The following is a 20,950-nucleotide window of genomic DNA, read 5'->3' as shown; positions in this document are numbered from 1 at the left end:
AGCTCATTCAGCATTGCTGGAAGCATTCACACCATTTCCATTCTTGGAAATGTTTTTTCTAGTTCTCCTTCCTCTTCCGGACGATTTTCGATTCGCTACTAGTCCTGCAACTCGAAGAGTTGCAGGACAAATTATATATCAAAATGTGCGTCTTGATCGGGATCGGTATGCTATTACTTTTCTCAACAGTTTATGAATTTTTCGCGACGTACGTCGCGAAAAACTGCGCAAAATTCTGCATGTAAGTCAATGGGACGGGCGAAAAAAAAAGACCAAAAAAGACCAATCATTGGAGTTTAACAAACGTCTACTGCTCAGGCATACTTTCACCTAGAGACTCCATTTAAACTTTAAACAGTAGACACAAGTCTTGTGTATTGTCGTATTACTCCACGTTTTGATAGGTCATATAGTTTTTGATCAATCCCTGATCAATGACCATGATCATTTTTGGAGAAATTATGAGATTATAATGGGTGTGTATTGCATGGAATGTTCGTGTCAGAGTGCGTGATGTCATCGGTTAGAGTGGGAGAGAGTGAAGAAACATTCTGTATTTTTTCTGGATAAACTGTCAGCACGGCCACAATTTACACTCTACAGACATAATTTTTTCAGAATTTGTAAGACAAACTTGTTATCTCTCATGTCATGTGCTCAAAATATCAGAGAGACTCACAGAATTGACAGAATCAGCCTCTGAGTGCGGCCACGTCTGTCTCTGCTCCTCATTGAGTCCAATACAAATATTTTCTGAGAGAAGCAGAACGGCCTGATGTTTTAAAACTGCCAGCGTCACCAAAATATTTACTGTAGAAACACCAAATCGTACCGAAATTTTCAGTAAGTCCTTAGAGCAACGTTGATCTGTGTTTTGTTCTGATAGGAGTTACCGTTTTCTCACCCTAAGCCTAAATGTGAGACCGGTTTAGAGGCAGAAAATGGCTCTTTTTCTCCACGTTTCTGTCTGTCTCAGCCTGCGGGGGCCCCTATCGCTGTGGTAACCTCTTTGATCCTCAGGCCAGAGCTCGTTAACTTCATAAACAATCCACCTGGCGCTCGTTTAAATGTTTATAAACACAGACACAGCTAAATCAGACTGACACAGGATGCAGCTACTAACTAACTATGTGTCAAGTCAGTCACACACACACACACAGACTCTAGAGCCAGCTTCATGTGATTACAGTCACACACACACACACACACACACACACACACACACACACACACACACACACACACACACACACACACACACACACACACACACACACACACACACACACCACACCACACACACACACACACACACACACACACACACACACACACACACAGTTAACCTAATGTGGTTACAGCTCCTCCATATCAGTGCTTTTAGAAAGATGATCATGTGTCTGTCTGATCAGCTCTGTCTTGACCTTAAGATCGTGGGTTTGATTCCCATGTTGACAGAGATGGCACAACCTGCAGTAGCTCCCGTGGCCCATTCAAAATTTCCCGAGAGGAAATTTTCTAGTTGTATTTGTTCTTCTGTATACGACATTGTCTAATGTCTACTGTCTGTGATGATTGTATGTATGGGTGTGTGTACTGAAGTGTTGATGCAGCTGTATTGCATTATGTGCCCAAGAAGAATTTTCATTATGGGACAATAACCTTATCTTAATCTTATTTTCCTGTCCAGCTGCCAATTAACCCTCCACTACGCCCTACTACTCAGCTGCAGATGAATCCTCCCCACCAGCAACAAACACAAAATGAATTTCCCAGCACTTCCTCACTTCTTCAGGAACTTAATAGTCAGACAGACTACTGCAACTTGTAGGGTTTTTTATGTGAAATATTTGTTAGTACAGCTTGTCCATTGAAGCTGAAAGGGAGATACCCTTTCAGCTTTAATAGACAAGCTGTACTAACAAATTTCCCTCAGCCTCCACCCGCAGATGTTCTGTTTCGGTGTCTTTGTCCAGCTTCATGCCCATTGCTCTTTCTTCATCAAGCCAACCTTTGCGCACAGGTTTGTCAGCTCATTCTCATACTGAGCCATCAACGCCAAATACACGCATTTATTAGTGTTGTTCAAATTGCTGTCTATTTTTTGTAAGACAGAAATGTTTACTGTTTAATATGTTCAATTTTTTCTGTTCTTGGGCTAAATGTGAGGAGAATATTGTATGCATAGTTTGTGTTCAACAGAGTTACCTCATTTTGAACAAATATTGTATTTTGTAAATTTTGCACTGCTTCTTAGCCCCACGTTATTGCACTTTCAAGAGATGACTAAATATTATTGAAAAGGTTTATATGCACATGTTCAGATGTGCCAAGCAACACTAATGAATGCACAAATTGTTCAAATTGCTGTCACTAGAGACAGAAATGTTTACATTTACGCTCTATTTTTCTTTTGTTGGGGAGAATATTCTATGCAGATTTTGTGTTCACCAGAGGGCTACCTCCAGAGGGCTACCTCATTTGAACACATATTGTATTTTGTTTTTACCAAATGCAATTTATTTTGTACTGCCTCTTGTCCCCACATTATTGCACTTTCAAGAAATTACTACAGTATAAACATTGTTGTAAAAGTTTATTCACATATGTTCAGATGTGGCAAGCAATGTGAGATGTCACAGTTTGTTAAAATATACAGTGCTAGTGTGAATACACACGTGTCCATCTTTTTTTAATCACACAAGGTAGGGATGCTATTATTATTATTATTATTATTTACAGATACTCAAATAACTATTTACATAATGCATGCTTTTGGGTAACCTTTTGGGAAGGTCACACTGGCTTGTGAGGTTAATTCACAATGTACAGAAGTAACTGCAAAGTGCATCTCTGATGTTATTTTGTTGTTGCAAGCCCCTGTTGCCCCTGCTGATGTTGCCCTTCACCCTGGACCTCCCCAGCTCTTTCACAATCTACCTCCAGAAATGCCTCCTTATGCACCTCACAAAAATTGTGCAACACACAGCAAGCAGACACTATGCGGCTCATGAAAGTAATGTGGGTTTCATTTAATTTTTGAAGGCAACGCCAGCGCGCTTTGAGACACCCAAACGCACGTTCAACTGTCATCCGAGCTTGGCTCAATCTGTGATTGTAGTTGAGCTGCTCTGGTGTTACCCCTGGTCCCTCTGGGTAGGGTTTCATGAGCCAGGTTGACAGAGGATAGGCTGAATCACCCAAGAGGAAAGGAGGCACATCAACACCTTCAAATTCTTCAGTCCAGGGAGGTAAAAGGGTGCCTGCACTGCAATGTTGATAAAGTGATGACAGGGCGAAAACACGGGCATCATGCAGTTTTCCTGGTCGGCCAACGTTGATGTCCCAAAACCTCATTTTGTGGTCCACCACGCCCTGTAAAATTATTGAGTAGTCTCCCTTTCGATTGAAATAATCAGATGAGTTGTCATGTGGCGCTTTGATCTTGATATGGGAGCCATCGATGCAACCAACTACCTGAGGGAATCGCCATCTGTCTCTGAAACCTTGTATTATTTGTCTGAACTCTGCTTCAGAGGGATGCCTGATGTACTGTGGCTTCAACACAACATTCATAGCAGTGACAACCTCCTGGGTGATCATACAGCAAGTTGATAGACCAACACCAAACAACTCTGCTATAGATCGATACTCGAGGTTTGTGGCTAACCTCCAGAGGCAAATTGCCACACGAGCCTCTACAGGTACTGCCTGTCTGTATTTAGTGTTCTGACGGGTCAGCCAGGGTCGAAGAGAGTCACACAGCAGATTGAAGGTGTCCCGTCTCATTCTTAAGTGCTTGCGCTAGGGATGCACATTTTGAATTTTTTTTCTGACCGATAACCGACGCTCGTTAACCGATTATTAACCGTTAACCGATAAGATTAAGAATCTTGCGGCGCACGGCCAAAAAAGAAAAAAAAAAAAAAATTTTTTTTGGATACATTTTTTTTTTTTTTTTTTTTTTGCCGTTAAATACACACGTGCGCCGCGACAGCTGATCAGTGCGCTCTGTCTCAGCTGATCGCGCTCTGGAGGTTAGATCGTCCAATGTAGAACTGTTTTTAAAGTGCAGCCAAACACCAGGCTGAAGGAGCAGCAGAGCTCCTCTGACAGCTGCTCTGTGGAGCTGCAGGTGAACAGGCTGGAGAGCAGCGACGTCCTCTTTTTTTTTTTTCCAGCGCCGTTGTTACAGGTGATGCACTATGTCCGTGTAGGTTACATTTATTGTCTGATCTTCCTTCATGGGGGCTGCTGCACATACTGTCAGTCCTCCTGTGTAACTTTTTGCTGCGAAATATGACTGAAGGCACGTGAACTCTGCATGTGTCGACACGCCCCCATGAGTTGACGACATAAGGAGCTATTAAATAAATAAATAACCGATAGTATTAATCGGTCAAAGTTCTTGTTATCGGTTAACGGTTAAACGGTTAATCATGTGCATCCCTAGCTTGCGCCATTCTTCATCCGTCCAAGTGGTGCTGATGTTGTTCCACCAAGTATTGCTGCGTGGGAAGGTCCATATGTTCCTGTGTAACAGAATGAACATTTATGCGTTGTTACATTGTGTTGAGAACTGAAGATTATTAACCCTCACAGACGGTTTTAAATTCCATCCTTTCACTCTGTTAAAGACATGTTGAGTCCTCGTGCTGTTAAAGTCATAACTTTTTAATGATTTTACATGGGAGAGAAGTTATATTTCAACAGTCCCATATAAATACATAACCTTCCGAAACCATTTTGCTATAGCATGATTGTAGCCAAGATGCTGATCAATAATATAATAATAATGTAATGATAGTAATAATAACAACAATAACCATAATAATAATAATAGCCTAACAATAACAATAATGTTACAATGATTCAAAAGGTCCTTGCAGGGCTAACCCTTTAACGGGAAAAACCAGGAGAAAGCTGGCTCAAGGTGAGCAACAGAGGATGGATAGATGTGGATGGTACAGGCAAGAAAACAGTTAATAGTTTATAACATAGTTTATAGGTGGTGGAGGGGGGGGGGGGGGCATCAATTACCTCGCAGGTCGTTGTTGTCTGTTGTGCCTGATATCACGGTTGTTGAACAAGTTGAGCATGAATCTGCGCCTCTGCCTCCGGTATTGGGCAGATGACTTCAACCGGCGTGTCCAGTGCAACATTGTGTTGTTCTCCAGCCGCAGCCGCGCTTCCTCTTGAAAAGCCAGTTGTTGGTATGAATGATACACTGACACCACGTAAAAACAAATTACTAGGGCTATCAAAACCCGGCGTACTTCGTTGTCCATCGTGACAAGTTGAAGTTTTGTTTGTTTTTTGTCAGTTTCACCGGCAGCGCTTCCTGATTTCAACGAGTTGTCATGGAGACATGACGTTCTAACGTTCTGGTGCGGTGTTTGGTCCCGAGTGACAAAAAGCTGGTGTGAAAGTGTTACAGGCCTCACGATGAGTCACCTGGTCTCAGAAGATAATTTGCCCTGTTTTACAGGTAAAGAAGAGACAGAAGTCATTCCGTGCGTTTTCCATGGCAGGCTGGTAGCTGTCTTTTATTCAACAGAATATTACTATTTCTTTCTTTTGCATTCTCAGTTATTCACTGAATTATTACATTCACTATACATGTTCCATAAATCAATAAACTCAATATTTTTCCCAACACAGGATAAAACAAAAGACATTTGTGTACTCAAGTTACTTTTCCACTGTTTTAACTACAAGAATCATGTGTTCTACTTGTGCTTTTAACACTTGGAATGTCTCTTTTTTAGACTCTACTACAATACTGCAAATTCAAAACACAAATACACACGCACACAAGAATACTAGCAACGCGTATATTAACCTGACTCACTAATTCGCATTAACACTGACTCAAAAACACATAAATTCACATTTTCAGAACTCGTAACACACTTCGGTTCTTATTACAATTCAAATATACCGTCACTCACGAAACAAAATGAAAATAAATGTCCAGGAGCCAAAACAAAGCTAGCGAAAACATCGTCGGACCGCCATTTTGTGTTGTTGTTTTATATGAGTGGAGCAAAACTACTTTTCTTGTACGCTTCTCACTGTTTACCTCACAATTTCTACATTCAAACCATCATTCATACATTCGACAGGTTTTTTACACTCCTTATACCCGTTTAACTGTGTTTAACACACTTTACTAACCTGTTTTACAGGTAAAGAAGAGACAGAAGTCATTCCGTGCGTTTTCCATGGCAGGCTGGTAGCTGTCTGAGGAAGTCAGGCTGACGCAGCGTACCACAAGCGCTCACACACGGGGATACTCCCTCTTGTGGTGGAATTAGCGACCTACACTCTGACACTCTTCTCAGAAAACTCATCAACTTAGCTCATCTCTTTCATACAAACAACACATAAAACATAATAAATTCACAATTTGTGACCATACACATTTGTAGGCGTCACAAAAGCAACCGCACTAACTGAAAATGAAACAATGTATCTTTTCAACATTCGGAAGCGTACTAGGGTGCGCACCAAACAGGTGTGAAAGCACCCTAAAAGAGCTGACGCTCTGATATCTTCACTGGTCTTCTGACGCAGATACGGAGAATTGCGTTCAGCGCGTGACTAAGACCTAGTTAATATAACTAGTAAACATCGATCGACCACTCTAGTTAATACAACTAGTAAACATACAGCAAAATCACAATCAACATAACCGGACGCGGAGGTCCTAATAAAATCACGCTTAATTCTAGTCGCTGCCCAGACAAAAGCTCTCTTACTGAAGGTGCTTCCCAGTGCTGATGAGGTCCGTCGACCTGATGGCCTGGGGCTGCTGTAGCGTCCCACAGCGGGATAAAACTGGTCGTCCTCTGGAAGGGTGGCAGAAAGGAGGGCCAGCTGAGTTAACTCTGATGACGGCAGAGTCCAGCGTTGGCGCGTAAAGAAAGGCGATCTTCACTTCTGCGGCAGATGTGGGAGGGAGAGAGCGCCGGCTGCGCGGCTGTCTCCACAGGATCCAGGTGTTTCAGATGAAACTTGAGGCAGTTTACTTGTCCAGCAAGCTCAGAACTGCGGCCTAGGTATTGAGTCCAAACGTTTGGTGCGCCCTCTTTAGTAACTCGGTCGCGTCAAGAAGGAGCTCCTTGCAGCACTTTGTTACCTGGGAAAAAGCCTGGAGCTGCGCGTCGCCGTGGCACTTAAACCAGGTACTGGCCAATGCAAAATAGCTACCCCTGCTGATCTATTGCTACCGTTGGAAAACCATATATCTTTACCCCATTGACTTCTCCAATATAACATATCTGTTTGTACAGCATGAGTTTCTTGAACAAAATAAAAGTCTGCCCCTTTATTCTGGCAATATAAAAAAAGACATTTTCTCTTCAATTGATCTTTGATACCCCTGGCATTGACAGAAAGAACACAAAAGAACAAAGGGGAAAAAATTCAAAGGCCATGCAATTAATCATTTTGCATATACCAATGGAAGGTGGATAATTCTTTTAACAGAACTTGACCACTTTCAATTCATTCTTGTAAATATTTATGCTTTCAACAATAAGAAACTGAATACAACTTTGTTCTCAACACTGGAAAATAAAGCCGTTTTCCCACTAAAATTAGCGGGTCGACGCGGGTTTTTTAAACGCGGGTCGACCCGCTAACAATCGGCATTTGGCCCCTTTCCCATTGACCAAAATGAGCCGAGTCTGACCCCCCGCTGAGGGATCAGACAGAGCATAAACCAGTCGCCCCGCTCTCATCCGCGGTGCAAGAGACACACACAGTCATGCCACAGCCGCCCGCCGCGGAGTGTCCGTCCGCCGAGGCAGACTCTCTGGCTGGCTGACCTGGAGCACCTGAACCGCGGAGGACAGAGAGTCTGCTGCGGCCGGATGACGGACGTCCGCGGCACAACACGTCAGTTAAACAGACTGTCGCTTCTTTTCTTTTTTTCTATCGTTTTTGGTCAGTTTTCTCTGATCTTTTGATCCCAGTCTCGGATGAGAGCAGAGCTTTGTTTTGGTACGTGATATGAGACGCTACCGGCGCGATGACGTAGCGCCACGTAACGTTCAGTGTCATCACGTAAATTAGCGGGTTGACGCGGGTCTGGCGTTCCCACTGCAAGCCGTTCGGAGCCGAGCCGATTAAAGGCGATTTTAACCCGCGTCGCTTGCCGAGTCGTTTGCGCCTTTCCCACTGCCACCAAAAGCCGATTGTTAGCGGGTTTAAACGGGTTTTTTAGCCAGTGGGAAAGGGGTATAAGATTGCTCAGCTGCTAACAACTTTTCCTTCAGCTAAAGTTTTGTGGGGGGGGGGGACTTTAATACAGTGATGAATGATGACATGGATAGATGGCCTCCCAGAGAAAAACAAATAAATGAATTAGAAAATGTTTGCAACAGGATAAGTTTGATTGATGTCTGGAGACATAGGAATTCAGACAAACGAGTATATACATGGAGTAATAAAGATGGGTCTCTTCAATCACGAATAGACTTCTGGTTAATTTCTTCAGATGTTGAGGATAAAGTGGATTCAATTACAATAGAACCTACAGTTCTTACAGATCACAAAAGTGTAACAATTAGAATTAATATGGAGACAAGGAGACATCTATTTAATAGTGAATACTGGAAACTAAACAAAACTCTGATACACAACAAAGAATTTTTTTTTAAAAAGCCCAGAAAGTCATAGATAAATATTGGAAACAAGCAAAGGTTTTAAAAAATTTTGGGTAATGCTGGGAGATAATGAAATTTGAAATAAGGAACCTGGCTATATTACTAAGTAAAAAAATCTCTAAAATGAATAAAGGAAAATAATTTCAAATTATTGATAAAATTATGAGTTTATCAGGTAAACTAAATCTGTCTGAAGAAGAGACGAAAGAACTGGCAACTGCACAAGCAGAACTTGACAAAATATACGAAGATAAGGCCAGAGGTGCCTTTGTCAGGTCTCGAAGGAAATGGCTAGAGCAAGGTGAGAAATGCACTAAATACTTTTTTAATTTAGAAAAAAGAAACTTTGAGCAATCTTCATTGAGTAAACTTAAAATTAATGATTTAATATGTGATGATGAAAAGCAAATCTCACTCTTTGTGGCCAATTTCTATGAGGAACTGTATGGGGCAGATCAGTTGGATGAAAATGTTATGGATGTGTTTCTGAAAGGAATAGAACCAGAGACTAAAAAAATAAGTGATAATTTCAAATCAATATGTGATCAAAAAATCAATATAATAGATGTACAAAATTGCATTAATGGTTTAAAAGATAACAAATCTCCAGGTAATGATGGACTAATAGGCGAATTTTATAAAGATTTCAACAAAACATTAGCTCCTTTTTTAGTAGCAGTATTTGAGGAAGCTCTCGACAAAGAGGAGCTACCTCCAACCTTGAAACAAGGTCTTATAAAATTAATTCCAAAACCACAAAAAGATAAACTTAAAGCAGAAGTAAGTGATATATTTGTGTTAATATAAGTCTTAAATAGTTATATCTTCCGACAGCAATCACTTACATAGAGTGTTTGGACTGAAACACGGGTCTGTCAGTCACTCTGCTCTGCTCTGAGCCGAAGAGAAAACATTTATCGTATCCTACAGTTTTTATCCAATGAGGAGAGAGAACGGCATGCAGGGCTGTGTGTGCAGCCAAGGAACGCCGTGAATGTGGTGACGTAGCGACGAGGACTGTTATGGTGCGTTCAAGGAAACTCGTATTTTTCCGACCGTGAAGTGGTACCAGTTCGATCTGGTACGAGTTCACCGGTCGGAAGTTACGAGTGGCCGTTATAGTGACTTTCACCGGTAAAACAGGTCGGAAAAACACGAGTGGGTTGCCTGAAACGCTACAAAGTCGTAAGTTGTGACTGTAATTTACGATTTCAAAAGCCTGCCTGGAACGCAGCATTAGCGAAAACGACCGGACCACTTACTTCTGCTTTAACATTGAAAATTGGAGACCAATCAGTTTATTAAACAATGATGCTAAAATTTTTGCTTCGATTTTCGCCAAAAGATTAAAGTTAGGACTAAATGAAATTATCGATGAAGAACAATCTGATTTTATGCCTGGAAGAAACATAACCAATAACATACGTTTAATATTGGATATGATTGACTATAATGATTATGTACTGGATGATAACCTCATTTTGTTCATCAACTTTTACAAAGCATTTGATACTATAAATCACCTATTTATGATCAAGGTTACTCATTTTTTTGGATTTGGTGAAAGGTTCCTGAAAGTGGTCCGAACTTTATATAAAGGATGTAACAGCTCAGTGAAATTACCAAATGGAACAACCCCTCGATTTGATATTAGGCGGGGTATTAGACAAGGCTGTCCACTGAGTGCTCTTTTGTTTTTGTTAATTGCTCAGGTTATGGCAGTGCATATAAAAAAATGTCCATTTTGAGGTGTTCGAGTTGCAGACAGAGAATTTAAGTTATCTCAACTGGCCGATGATACAGCAATATTTATAAAAAACAGACAAGAGATAGGTAAATCTATTAGATGTATCGAAGAATTCTCAGCTGTATCGGGCCTGAAGATGAACTTAAATAAATCTGTGTTATTTCCAATCAAAAACTGTGATTTGTTAGAACTTGACAACATTCCTGTTAAAAACTCACTTACTTATCTGGGAGTTGTGATTGATAAAAATGTAAATAATCGATGTAATCTTAATTATGGTGCAATAACGCAACAAGTAAGCAAAAGGTTCAATATGTGGCTGATGAGGGACCTCACACTTAATGGGAGAGTTCTTCTCTCTAAGGCTGAAGGTATATCAAGGTCAGTCTATGTGTCCTTAGCTTTAGCAATGCCTCCTGCAGTCTGTAAAAACCTTGATAAAATCTTGTTTAACTTTATTTGGAAAAATAAGTGCCACTATTTAAAGAGAGGAATTATGTGTAACCCCAAGAGTAGAGGAGGAATGGAGGTGCTGAGTTTTGAAACATTGAACAATACCTTTAAAGTGAAATGGTTATTAAATATGATCAAAGAGTATGACAACATCTGGAACACCTTCCCTAAACATGTATTTAATGATGTTGGTGGAATCAAATTCTTACTGAAATGCAATTATAAGATTGAAAAGTTACCTATCAAACTATCTAACTTTCACAAACAAGCTCTACTTGCCTGGAAACTGATATACAAACATAACTTTTCACCAACCAACCTGTATATCTGGAACAATGAGAGTATTTTGTACAAAAACAAGTCTCTGTTTTATCAAAAATGGTTTGACCATGGTATTATTTTAGTAAGTCAACTTCTTAATAATGAAGGACACTTGCTGCGTTATGATGAATTTCTCTCTAAGTTCCAGTTACCAGTATCACCAAGAGAATATGCTATTATTTTTGATGCTATACCAAGGGGCATACTGCACCTCCTCAGAGGCTCAGCAGTCTCCAGCGAGGTCTTAGTTAACAGTACCATCTTCATTGATACGATAGATATTTCAAAGAAACAATGCTCCAATAAATTTATCAGAAATTGCTTACAAACTATAACTTTGCCAGCAGGACAGTTCTACTGGAACTCTTTTTATGATAACATAAACTGGAATAAAGCTTGGTTGGTGGGTGAAAGGTTTTGTATTGGTAACAAAGTAAAAGAAGTGTCTTTCAAAATAATGCATAATTTTTATCCAGCAAAAAAGACTCTGGAAAGATTCAAAATTGATATGGATTTTTTTTGTGTTTTCTGTGGACAAGAAATCGAAACAATACAGCACCTTTTCTATAAATGCATGCACTCTAAAACATTCTGGACTGACATTCAACACTTCATAAGAAGAACAACCGGACAAGTCATCACTCTACAAGAAAAGGACATTTTTATTTTTTTTGAAAACAACAAGTTGGACAAAGACACAACATTCTTTATACAACTGGTAGTACTTATGGCCAAATTTCATATCCACAAAAAAAAATGGACAGAATCAAAACCCAGCCTGGATCATTTCACACAAGAAATTCTCCATTATGCAACTACAATAAAAGACATTAAAAATAAAAAAGCTAGGAAAACGAACTGTATTTTTGAAAGATTCAACATAGCCCCTCCTTAAGAACTTTTTACTAGGTAAATGGATTCTTCCAAATCTGGCAATGTTTATTTGTATTTATTTATTTATTTAATTTTTATTTGTAATGTCATTATTTGTATTGTTATTGTCATTTTTGTTTCCTTTACATTATTGTCTTTGTTTCCTTTTATATTATCCCCCTGTCTGTTGTGTCCACCTATATCTCTCTGTATAATGCATAATGTTAACATATGCTATGTTACGTGCTTGGATAAGTATGTTATGTGTGAGGGAAGGCACCAGAGACAGACCACACCTACACACACTCCTACTGTTCATGAGGGTGAGGGCTGGCATTAGGAGCACTGCCCCTTGTAGGCAGGGCTGTAGAGAAAGCTCCCCTCTCATAAGGACAGGTGTGAGCCATTAGTGCCTCTTTGTCTGAGGCCTGGTAGATGTGTGGTGGGACTGTCTTGTCTGTGCAGGTAAAGAGAACTGCGCAGATAGAAAAGATTATTTGATTGCACATTTTATTTTGTGTTCTGGGGAATTTTGACTAGTATCCCCACACAGAATCGTGGTGCAGCCGTGTCCTCTTGATCCAGTTGAATGTGCTGTAGACCCATGCTGGGAAGGTAGGCTGCTGATTACCCAGTGTTTAATTTCATCAGAATACAGAAATTATTAGTGATGTATCCATTTAATTCTTTAGGACATGAGTCAGCCTTTTCCCCGAGTCACAGTATAGAGCCAGTCAGCTCCACCAGTACCAGTGTCTGACAGGGCCCCAGACTGAAAAGGTAACCTCAACTGACATGGTAATGTAGGAGGGTTATCCCCTCTGAGGTATATTTGTCAGTCAATTTAATGGCTGTTTTGCTTTGTTTCAGATTTAGTGCCAGACTGCTGCTTTGCCTGGGCCGATGTGCCATGCGGCTTGGTTGAAGTTTGCTGAGAGTTTCCCATTGCTATGACTGCAAACAGCTCATCTTAATCTGTCTACTGTCCTTTACTGTCCCTGACTGTATAATTGTGAACCAACCGAGCATTAACTTTGTATTTTCTTTTGTTTGTTTGTCAGGCAGAGGGAGGATCTGCGGGGAGTATCCGTGGTATATGCACCCTTCTTTGCATGCAGTGTGATTGGTTTGAAGAGTGGTTGGCACCCAAAAGTAGTTTAGATTTACTTAAATTGTTGCAGTGTCCGTTGCAGTGATTTGCTGTGATCACGGTGTGCACGTGGTGGTTGCTACTGGGTCTTGCGATAGTATCTCCCTGTGGTGAGTACCCTGTCTGACATCTTTTTATTAGCAGGTAGTGTATATTTGCAGTATACCCCTGCTTGATTTTATTTGTTGTAACAAATTAATCAAAATAACTCAGCTATTTGTAGCTTTTAAATATTTATTAACTTTGTAACATTAAAGATAATTTTTCAAGCTAATCGTTGTTCTTCCCTCCTTCCATTATCAGGTCAATCATCATCAGTTGCTTCAGTTGCACAATAAATAGAATTTGGATTTGAATGCACGTCTCTGGCTCTCCTTGTACCTGGGGATAAATTTGTTTGTGGGTTTATATAGAGACCCTCACAGTGGGGTTGGTCACAAACGCATACAATGAAGCAAAAAAAAAAAAAAGGTACTGGCCAATGGGAGGCCAGTGTTTGAACGTCTGGGTGGAATCACACCTGGATGTGATTTAACGTATGTTCGCTGCTGGCGCGCATCCTTTGTCCTCAGCTGGTTTTTATGGTCCTTTGTTTGAAACATGTGGATGTTGAGGTCCCAACAAATCTCTGTTCTGGTTTTACCACCATCATTTAAAGACCGGGTAAACCAAGAATAAGTATGTGTTATAATACCACAGGAAAATATATTATTAACCACTCTGTCAAATTTGGAGGACTAAAAAAGTCGTTAAGTATATAAAATTCTGCATCAAAGTTGTCAATAAATGAGCAGTTTTCTCTGGTTCTGGACGGTGGGGGCGTGTCGCGATATGGTCGTGCTGCAGGCAAAGAAACCACGCCCCATGGCAGCAGAGCTGGACTTCACTGGCCGTCTCTGATACACAACCTAAACGTGACCTCAAACACACTCCACCACACACCCCAGTCCTCAGCACCGACACAGCTGATAAACCTTCAGGAAATATTTCTTACCTTCACTCTTGGTGTCTAAAACAGTCCCAGCAGCAGCAGTCATCCAGCTGCAACAGGTTATAATCCAACATGCTGCTCTGTTTACATCTCGTTACCGGTCAGCGTGTTGCATCCATTTGCATTGTGTGAAAAAAATAAATAAAGTTTTTAGCTAACGTTAGCTTAGCTTTAGCTTAGCTTTAGCTTTAGCTGTCCTGACAGGAGAAGCAGTAGCAGAGACAGTGAATTATCTCTGGACCTGGTAGCGAGTCCAGACCCGGTCCAGACCGCCCGGCGCCGTGACACACGGCGTCTGAGCTGAGCAGCAGCCGTGTCCCGGTGGGAGGAGACCGGGGGAAACAACACGGTGGAGCCGGGATCAGAAACAGACCGGGGGAAACAACACGGTGGAGCCGGGAGGCTACGGCTGCTACTGCGACTAAAAACTTTTTTTTTTCTTTCACACAATGCAAACGGAGGAAACGGGCAGACCGCGAGTAACGATCAAAACGGGAATAATATCGGTGGATTATTAACTGGATGACTTTTGCTGCTGCTGCCTGTTTTAGACACCAGAGTGAAGGTAAGAAATGGTTTGATCAGCTGTGTGTCCGCTCGGACGTGTGGTGGTCTGAGACCACGGAGGAGTTTTTTTTTTTTTTTTTTAACGGTGTTTTCTGTCCGTGATTGTACAGTATGGCTGGTCTGGTCTCCCGTGTGTCTGGTTGTGTGCGTGAGTGGAGGCTGTTTGGTCGGACAGTGAGGGAGACTCTGGTCAAAAGACGGTGTTGTAGCTGCTGCTGTGTGTAGTGTGTAACGTTGTGAGGGGTGTGTGACCGGGGGAGTCAGCCTCTCTCCCCGCTGTGACGGCTGCTTATCACGGTGTGAATACGTTAACGTTAGCACTGGAAACTCATTGTATGAAGGAACAAGACAGTAGTGGTCTCCCCTGTGTGTGTGAACATGAGCTACGTTTAGTTAGCTGGCTGTTTCAAGTGTTTCAGCTAGACTGAAGAGCAAATGGGACGGAAAACCTCTGAAGTCAGTTGGCTGAATGTATTTATACGTAGAGCAGAGCAGGGGGGCGGGTTTATGTAAGTAAGCCCGCCCATTCTAAACCTGCACACAGAACAGTCTCTGAGGCCTAGCTCCTCAAGGAAATGATGAATGGGAAAAATATTTTTTACATGTTTTGAGGGACACATTTAAGGCCTAATTACCGTATTGACCCGAATATAAGACGATATTTTTTCCGTCAAAAAAAGTCTGAAAAAGACGGGTCGTCTTATATTCGGGGTCTAGATATTTAAATATGCAAATCAGCGGGTGACATCAAACAACGTCTGTCCAAGCAAGTCAGGGCTTTTCTTCCTCTCACACTCACACACACCAGTGACCTGCAGAGATGCAGCTGCATCTGAGAGGATGATCGCGCGTGTGTGTTGCCCCTTTGCCACACAGCAGAGCGCTGCCACACAGTTACAGCTCAACTCGACTCGGTTTAGGTCATTTTAATCACAGCTGACTCCTTCACAGTTCCTCCGGGGGCGGGGTCGTCATATCACAGCGGCTACGGCTCGCCGGGGACAGGGACACACCGGACGCGGAGGCGCCGAATAGCTGCGAAGTGCCGAGAAGCTGAGCCAGTTTCCTTTCGGGGCTCATGTTAAACGACTGTGTCGTTCACACCAGATGTCCTGCAGCAATCGTTTCGGTGTCTGGTCTATTTTGTGCGCGAGCTGCGAGCGATGGCGTCAAGCCGGGCAGGTCAAGCAAAGAAACACGAGAGAATCCGCTCAACTTTCAAAATCAAAACAATTTTCAAAATAAAACACCACAATTGATGCGTGTGCCTTTTTGTGTAAACAGAGCGCAAGAGAGATGGACACACACCTACACACATTCAGAGAGATCAGTGGGCGCTACAATCTACCAGAACGTTATTTCACAGATACATGATTTTAAAAAGATTAATTTTTTTCTTTGATTTTGTCTGAAAAAGGTATTTTTCCAAAGACAGGTCTTGAAAAAAGGGGGTCGTCTTATATTCAGGGTCGTCTTATATTCGGGTCAATACGGTAATATGAGAAGAAGAAAAATACTGAATTTGGTTTACCCGGTCTTTAAGCTAAAGTCTTTCCATACAACAAATCCTCGAGTGCCTGCCCACACATCCACTATACATTCTTGCTCTTTTCTACCGCCCCAGTACTACAAAGAATATCTCCTCATCCCGTCCTCCTCCATCTTTCCTATCCATCCTGATTCTCACAAAACTATAAATCATAAAATCCAAGTTAGGACCGGACTAAAACGTACTTCGTCAATAGCAGCAGCAAATCTCTTATGTTCAGCACCTGCTCTGTCTAGATTTTATGCCGAGCGCCACTGTCCTCTGAACATCCGACATAGCCACATTGTTTACGAGCTGTTCACTCAGTTGTCTTCGACTGATGTAACTAGGATTCAAATTTGCATAATACCACCCTTACCTGGGACCGGTAGAAGGGGTGGAGTGGGGCAAGCAGAGCCGAGACAAAGAGGAAGTCTCTTCAGCAGATCAAGGACAGCAGAAAAATAAATCACTGACAGCGTGACAGTGTTCACAACCCAACACACTGTGCGAGAGGTCATTTAGTCCTGTGTTATGGAGGAACCAGGTTGTGGACTGGTGGTGACAGTGAAGGTCAGGAGTCATAAGCAGGTGTTAGATTAATATAACTTATAAATAACGTAACACATGGGTAGGACTGATAACATTTGCTAGTTGGCTTCCACATTAACGTGAGTCATTCTATTTTTAGCTGTAGCTATTTAATGATGACTTTCACAATGATAGGCAAACACATTTCCCATGAGGCTTTGTGCCATTCTACATTAATTTAACCCCTTTTCACTCCTATAAATTCTGTAATATTCGCCTATCCAAGGCGTACCCAAAGTAAATTGAATGCTGTTCTTGAACTGTTTGGAGAATATGGATGGGCTTGGTCTCTTTTGAAAGGTAACACTTTGAAGTTTTTCCCCAAACTGAAATAATCACTATAAGTGCTATTATCATTGAGTAATCTAAGTTGGAACACACTGAATTAGAATGTTTTTATTCTCGCCTGAATTTTTTTGTTGCAATCAGATGCCTGAAGATGAGTGTAGCTGAGAATTTTAGCTGGAAAACACAATGGGACCACAGCATGAAGCCTTACCTGGCCCCAGTTCAAATTTGATAACAATCCTGCTAAAAATGAGTATTTTACACATTACATTACACATTTTTCTAATAGTAAGGGCATTTTAGCAGACATTTGACCAATCTGGGAACTAAATCCTTACCAAGAAATTTCTTCACAATTGTCTTTAGGAACATGCGTAATATGATGTCTTAAAATGTTGAAATTCAACTCCCGTGGGAAACCCCCTAAAAAACTACTCAAAGTTGGGGTACCCGTAACTGGATTTTTGAACATTCCGTAATGTTAAATTTGGCCTTAAGTAACTTGTGAGGGGTCAAACTAGGGGTTTTTCATGATTCTGAGTTGATCGCAAACATTAGTTTTACACCCAAAACACTCCTTGGTGGAGAAAAAAACAACCACACCCACTTTTCTTGTTCATCGGAACCCCCATCACCACCACCAATAGAATGCATTACAGAGAAGCCATTCCTTAGCATTGCAGAGGTTGTGTCACTACTAAATACTCAATATAATATAACTTATATTCTATAGCCTTTTTTCTATAGGACATACACACCCTCCAGGATTTTGTGGTGTCGCTAAATTTATTTAAAAAGTTATTAGGGCCCGAGCGGCGACTGCAAGTCGCCCAGCGAAAGCCCTATTGAAATTCGTTCATGCCCCAACGTGCAAGTGACCCCAATGTGCAAGTGACCCCAAAGTAATCAAGTAGTGAAGTAATCATGTGGTATGGAAGACCCAGGGGGAAAAATGCTATATTGAAATTGTAATGTTTATTATTATTATTATTATTATTATTATTATTCTTCCGACATTTCGTGCCCCAATTTCGCCCCTTTCCCAAATGCGAAAATGCGTATACTTTTGCACGGACGTCCGGCCTGATCCGAAATTCGATATTTTTGGGTGGTCGCACATGGTCGACGCAGAATGGCGGAATAGCGCCCCCTACAAAGTCAAAAATGCCCATAGAGAATTTTGCTATCTAACTTTGTCCTATGCTCACAAAATTCGGTACACATATGTATTATACCCAGATATACAAAAAAGCCTCTTGACCTCATGACCTCAACCCAACAGGAAGTCGGCCATTTTGGTTTTGATTTTTCCCGCCTAAACTTAACTCCTCCCAGAGCGTTCGCCCGATCAAGTTGAAATTAGGTATACCACATCTCCAGACCTAGCTGAGCTTACGTTGTGCTCCGTGAGTCCGTAGGTCAAAGGGCGTGGCTGCCAGCGCTCATCAGACTTTGGCGTTCTCGCCATGTCCATACGTGTGGCTCTCACGCCCACATACTTCATCCAATCAACTTCAAACTTGCTGGACATGATGTTGGCTCCGCCCTGAACGTCCCGATATATTAACTTCCTACGTAACTCATAGCGCCCCCCGGTGGTAACAGGAAGTGTACTAAAATTTGAAAATGTACATACTTTGCCCCATCAACTTCATTCCACTTCTACAACATGCAGAACCAGTTGGTGAAGCTACATTATGAAGACTGTGAAGCTACGAGTAATGGCGTCCCTGTGGGGGCGTGGCTAACATTCCTCGCCATGACAATACGTTTGCCCATTGGATGGCTTTATTGAACTCGTATCAACATGAAAATTGGTACACAGGTCCAGGGTCACGACCTCAACGTTTCTATGTGCTCATAGACGATCTCACTCATTCGCCCCCTAGTGGAAACAGGAAGTGCCATTTTTTGCATCAACATTGTCCGATTTCCATGAAACTTCACATGTGTGATGAGGGACTGACCCTGAACACACCTACATGCATCCCATTACTGCCCCCTAGTGGATGAACCATTAACTGCTCATAACTCCCTCACTCCCGGCGTGCCTCAGGCCCCGCGGTGGCATGGGCGAGCGAGGGCCCGCCATCGCCGCTTGCGGCTTTAATTATAAATGTAATTTATTATGCGGACCGGTAGCAAGCAGCGAGAGAGAAAATACAGTGGACATGCACCAGATTTCACATACCAGCAACAACTGAAACAAGTTTGTTCGAAATGAAGATAGGAAAAGCACAAAAAATACACAGTGGTGCTACATTGATTGCAAACATGATCATGTTAATCTGCACACACACTGAGCATCAATCTCCATCGAGCATCCAGGCTCTTTTTGAAGAATGGAAAAAGATAGATGTTGCAGTGTGTCACAAACTTGTTCATTCCAGCTTGGGCCTATTGCTTGGTCATGACTGTACGGTAGCTGTTGTAGTGTATTATGGGATTTGTAATGTGAGTAATGTGAATGCTATATTGGTGGGCCATTATTAACATAATATTTTTCTTGAAGGCCATATAAAAGTGTATCGCAGGACAGATCTGGCCCCCAGGTTTTTGACATGACATTGACGTGTGTGCTAGATTAATGTCCAACAATGTAAAAAGGTAGAATATAAGTTATATTAAGTATTCAGTAGTAATAGTAGATGCTTTTTTGTGACATTAAAGAAAACCTCTGTCATGCACAGGAATAGCTGATCTCTAATGTATTCTATTGAGTACAGTAGATCACCTTTATTATAATAGCCTAAACCTAACTGCAAAAATTATCGCGATGACAATTAGGCCTACACCATGTTTTCCTAGCTTGATAGCTAATGGGGCAGTCAGCCAGCATTTAGGAAAATAAAATGGTCAGATGGTCATCAGATTCAGTCGTACATAGGAGTTGGCTAACTAACCATATTATTTACTGTTAGCCAACTAACAACCATTTTTGTAAGACTTTGATGCCTATCTCTATAATGCATTATAACTATACTTATAATGAGTTATAATGTGGTTATAGCATTGTATAACTGTAATTATAAACATTCATAAAATATCATAAGGCTTATCATCATAACATACTATAAAGCATTTTATGATGACTTATAAGGTCAGATATTATAATACGTTATAACTCGCTGACAATGCCCATGTCGATAATACATTATAAATATAGTTATAATGTGTTATAATTGGCTTATAAAAGTGTATAACCATCATTATAAATACTCATAAATTATCATAAGGCTTTATAACAATTAGCATAACACATCATAGAGCATTTTATAATGGCTTAAGGTCAAGTATTATAATAGAGTTATAATGCTCTATAATGTGTTATGCTTATTGTTATAAAGCCTTATGATAATTTATGAGTATTTATTATGATAGTTATACACGACTATGAGCCAATTGTAATGCATTATAACTATATTTTTAATGCATTATCGATGTGGGCTTTGTCAGCGAGTTCCTAATAGTTATAACATATTAATACCTGACCTTATAAGTCAAAATGAAATGCTTTATAGTGTGTTATGATTATTGTTATAAAGCATTATGATCATTTATGAGTGTTTATAACTGTAGTTATACAGTGCTATAACTGCATTATAACTTTTATTATTATAACCCATTATAAGCATGATAATAATGCATTATAGAGATAGGCATCAAATAAAGTGTTACCACAATTTTTAAGTTTCTTATGCATGTTATCAACGTAATGACATGACATATTTCAAGTTCTTAAAAGAAAAAGGAGATAACACATATCAGG

At 40.9% G+C, this 20,950-nt stretch overlaps 1 long non-coding RNA gene across 1 annotated transcript; it reads left to right on the top strand.

The window, feature by feature from the left end:
• The first annotated feature begins 12,435 nt into the window (after positions 1-12,435).
• Positions 12,436-13,040, top strand: LOC146964491 (uncharacterized). The gene is made up of 4 exons (XR_015034795.1): positions 12,436-12,531; positions 12,620-12,681; positions 12,759-12,846; positions 12,937-13,040. It is a non-coding gene; the product is annotated as an uncharacterized LOC146964491 (long non-coding RNA).
• Positions 13,041-20,950: the final 7,910 nt, after the last annotated feature.

This window comes from Trachurus japonicus, chromosome 22, assembly GCF_045865225.1.
Source record: "Trachurus japonicus isolate A0001 chromosome 22, Traja_1.0".
NCBI classification, from domain to species: domain Eukaryota; kingdom Metazoa; phylum Chordata; class Actinopteri; order Carangiformes; family Carangidae; genus Trachurus; species Trachurus japonicus.
Note: the sequence above shows the minus strand (reverse complement) of the source record. Positions and strands in the feature narration are given on the sequence as shown.